This window comes from Budorcas taxicolor, chromosome 16 (assembly GCF_023091745.1).
Source record: "Budorcas taxicolor isolate Tak-1 chromosome 16, Takin1.1, whole genome shotgun sequence".
Lineage (NCBI taxonomy): Eukaryota > Metazoa > Chordata > Mammalia > Artiodactyla > Bovidae > Budorcas > Budorcas taxicolor.
In genome coordinates, this window is record NC_068925.1 from 11,405,200 (window position 1) to 11,409,925 (window position 4,726).

Below are 4,726 nucleotides of genomic sequence, written 5' to 3' on the forward strand. Positions count from 1 at the left end.
TTCTATATTGATTATTGTTTGTAAATCCCATTAGTCAGAAATATATATAAAAGATGATCTATGCAACTCTTGGGGAAATTAAATGAATAGTCTTGTTTAGTCTTCAGAGACAAAGCAGAGCAGGCCTCTGACCTTGCTTCTGTCTGGACACTGCTCTGAGTGATGGCCTGCTGTGAATGAAAGACTTGCATCATCACAGATAAGATGGGGAAGAAATCTTGACATTGTTGAGCCCCTGGAGGGGCCAACCAAGCCCCAGGGTTAGCAAAATTTCAAGTTTTACAAGACAAAACAAACAGCGTTAACATGAAAGCAGACTTGCAATTTGGTCACAGGTTGATGGTGATATCAGTTTGCTTCCATCCTGGGATTATTCATTGGAAGGACTGATGCTGAAACTGAAATTCCAATACTTTGGCCACCTGATGTGAAGAACTGGTTCACTGGAGAATACCCTGATGCTGGGAAAGGTAGAAGGCAAGAGGAGAAGTGGACAACAGAGGATGAGATTGTTGGATGGCATCACCAACTGTATGGACATAAGTTTGAGTAAGCTCTGCGAGTTGGTGATAGACAGGGAAACTTGGCATGCTACAGTCTGTGGGGTCACAAGAGCCAGACATGACTGAGCGACTGAACTGAACTGAACTGGGATTATAAGCAGGAACCTTGAACTGCTATCTTTGAAGTCTCACCCATGGAGCTGAAGCACTGCCTGGGACATTTTTCCAATTGGGACTCCTGATGTGCTGTAACTTGGGACTTCCCAGCACTGATTAAGTCTAAATGTTAGTCAAAGCACAATTTGGTGATATATCTTCTGCTCTTTCTATATATCTTTTCTTTTAATGTTAGTATGCTGAAAGTAAGCTAGATAATTCACTAATAAATATTTATTTGGATATAACGAGTGGCTTATTTTGTTAACAAATCCTTTGAACCTGAGACGAAAGTGAAAACTTTTGGCGAAACAGTAACTCAAGGTTTTTTCAAGTGTCCATAAATAATTATTGAATATCTAATGTTTGCCAGGATTGCAGCTTCTGAGACTCAAAAGTGAACCAGGTGACACAGAGTAGATCAAGGTTTCTTAAAAAAATATAAAATAGTAGTTCTCATTCATTAAACACTAACTATGAGCTAGGAAAAGATCCTGATTTTTTGTGTATTCTATCTCATTTCTCTTTAATGGCATTTTTATGAGGAATGGATTTTTAATGGATTTTTATTAATCATTCATTTGACAATGACAAAACTGAAGCTCTGAGTGTTTCAGTTACTTGCTCAGGGCCTTGGAGATAGGGACTAGTGGAATTGACATTTAAAAGCTCACTCAACAATTACATTGTGTTAAATTGTGCCCAAGAAGTTTTAAAGTCATGATACAAATAATTAAAAAATTATCAAAGTAAGCCTTAATATTTTACATATTATATAGCATATATGTTACATATATTATATACATTTGCCATGGCCTTTAATTTTACTCTGTATATTAAAAGGTAATTCTAATTCATATCTATTCACAACTGATACATAATAAATCAATTCTCAAAAATTTTGGAGAAGACTGTTGAGAGTCCCTTGGACTGCAAGGAGATCCAACTAGTCATCCTAAAAGAAATCAGTCCTGAATATTCGTTACTAGGACTGATGCTAAAGCTGAAACTCCAGTACTTTGGCCACCTGATGTGAAGAACCGACTCACTGGAAAACACCCTGAAGCTGGGAAAGATTGAAGGCAGGAGAAGGGGAAGACAGAGGATGAGATGGCTGGATGGCATCACCGACTGTATGGACATGAGTTTGAGTAAGCTCTGGGAATTAGTGATGGACAGGGAAAACTGGCGTGCTGCCGTCCATGGGGTTGCAAAGAATCAGACACGACTGAGTGATTGAACTGAATTGAATTCAAAAATTTTACCTTCTTTACTGCAGAATAAGCATATTTCATAGGCATTCAATCAAGGATATCAATATTAGAGACTATAATGTATGATTCTTTGGGTTCGCTTGTTTTAAGATGAATAGCCACAATTATCGGAGAAGGCAATTGTGACCCACTCCAGTAGTCTTGCCTGGAAAATCCCATGGACAGAGGAGCCTGGTAGGCTGCAGTCCATGGGATCACTAATAGTCGGACACGACTTCACTTTCACTTTTCACTTTCATGCATTGGAGAAGGAAATGGCAACCCACTCCAGTGTTCTCGCCTGGAGAGTCCCAGGGACAGGGGAGCCAGGTGGGCTGCCGTCTATGGGGTTGCACAGAGTTGAACAAGACTGAAGCAACTTAGCAACAGCAGCAGCAGCCACAATTATAATTGGACATTATAAAAACTGGAAACAAAATATTCTTTAAAATATTAACTGGTTAAAAATGGAATATTTAATACTTTTGGAATGATTAATCCTGTTCCTAAAAAAATCATTTTGTAATTATTAGTAATTGATGATCTTAGGACAAAATTAAGGAAAATTAGGAGACACTCTATTGTTGTGTTCCAGTCCTTGACAGTCTTTACCTACCTGACATGGAATTCTTCAGCTTAAAAATATCACTAACTTTTTTTTATCATAACCCACTAACTGTGTATAATACAATAAAATGTGATTTTTTTCAATTAAGTAACAACATGAACCCTTCATGCTTCATGCCACTTTTGAGTTTTAGGCAACTTTGTGTTCAAAGTCATTTTAGAAAAGTTATAAAAGGTCTTTTCCCTACAGATTCTACAGCATCTCATTTCTAGCTGAGGGCACTGAAGTGAGCATCTACAAAATCTCATCTCTTTTTTTGAGGAATGATAAAAAGAAAATGACATCAAAATCTTCTTATACTCCTTATTAGGAACTTTGTTCTCCTGAACAAGGGAAAAGGGACAGATTCACAATTACATCTAAGCTGCACATGTGAGTTTTTGCTTGATAAATTAGGCCAATAATTGTGTCTTTATAATGAATAGAATTGATGCTATTGATGACGGTGTGAAAGATTGACTACACTGTCATCTGTGTAGTTACTTGCTTACCAGATCCATCTAGGAAAGTGAACTGGTTTTTTTTAATTGTCGTTTCATGTTATCTTTTTATTTTGGAGTCTCATAGGTTTCTTCTTGTAGTATCTGGATTTACCTTGGATTTTTCTTTTAAGGTTTATATCCTTCCAAACTTAAAAGAAATCATTGAATCCATGACATATTTTTCTTATGAACAATTAAAACACATGGAAAGGAAGAGAGAGAAAAGGAGAGGATTACAGATTAGCATAATTAAGAGTTGTGTCTTTGCCAATTATAGCGATGGGAGTAAGAATAATATAGAAGAAGAAAATACATGATGTCTTCTTTTATATTTAGGGACATTAATTCCCAAAAGGAGTAATGATATGGAGGTGTGTGTTTATTTGTGTGTCTATCTGCTGCAATAAACAGGAGGGTAAAAGAAGATAAAGAAAAAGATATAAGGAATTTTTTCCTCAAACTTTGAAATTCTTCCAGGAAAATACTATGGGCAAGGTTTAATTTCTGAAGTATGTAGTCACTAAGCTGGGCAGAGGAACAACAAAAGCAGTTTCCTTTGATCTCTGAAACCAAAGTATTTGTTGGATTTTTTTTAAAGTAGAGCTTCAATTAGGACACTCTAAGAGTATTTCTAGTTCTTGCAGAGTTTACTTTCTCAGTAGAGACCTAAGAAGTGATAGGGCAAATTTGTGTATTGTTCGTAAATTATACTTTCTCCTTTTAGCAGCTTTATTGGGGCATAACTGATACACAAAATATTTAATACAGAAATGTTTAATATACAACTAGATGGGTTTGGGCATGCATGTATATGTGTGCTGCTGTCACTAAATCAAGATAACAAATATATTCATTGTCCCAGTATGAGTCTTTGTGTCCTTTTATTATTATCTTTGTATGTATAGTTAGAATGCTTAACATGAGATCTACTTTCTAAAAAATATTTAAGTATGCAGTATCATGTCCTTAACTATAGCTACTACACAGATTTCTGGAATTTGAACACTTTTTCATATAATTGTTGGCCATTTATCTGTTCAAATCTTTTGCCCATTTTTGAGTTATGTGTCTCTGCTTTTGTTGTTGAGTTGTGTTTTGTACATTTTTTATATCAATATTTTCTCAGTTAAATGGTTTGTAAATAAGTCCTCCCACTTCATAGGTTGCCTTTCATGCTTGATTTGTTTTCTTCCTGTGATGGGTAGAAGATTTTTAATTTAATATAGTTCTTTGTCTATTTAACTTTTGTCCAACTTTTTTTGGTGTATGTTCAAGACATTGTCAAAACAGATGTCTAGAACCTGTTTATGTTTTCTTCTAGGAGTTTTACAGTTTTAGGTCTTTCATTTAAGTTCTTGGTCCATTGTGAGTTGATCTTTGACAGGTATAAGAGATACAATTTCAGTCTTTTGCATATGAATATCCAGTTTTCCTAATAACATCTGTTGAAAAGACTTCCTTTCATCATTCTGTATTCTTGGCATCTTTGTTGAAGTCAGTTGACTATATATGTGTGAGGATTTTTGCATTATGGGATATTTATCTGTAATTTATTTTACTGCAAGGTGTTTGTTTGATTTTAGTATCTAGGTAACAGTGGCCTCATAAAATGAGTTTACAGCTTTCCTTCTTCTTCCAAATTTAGGAATGGTTTGAGAAAGATTGGTATTCATTCTTCTTTATGTGCTTGATAAAATTTACCAG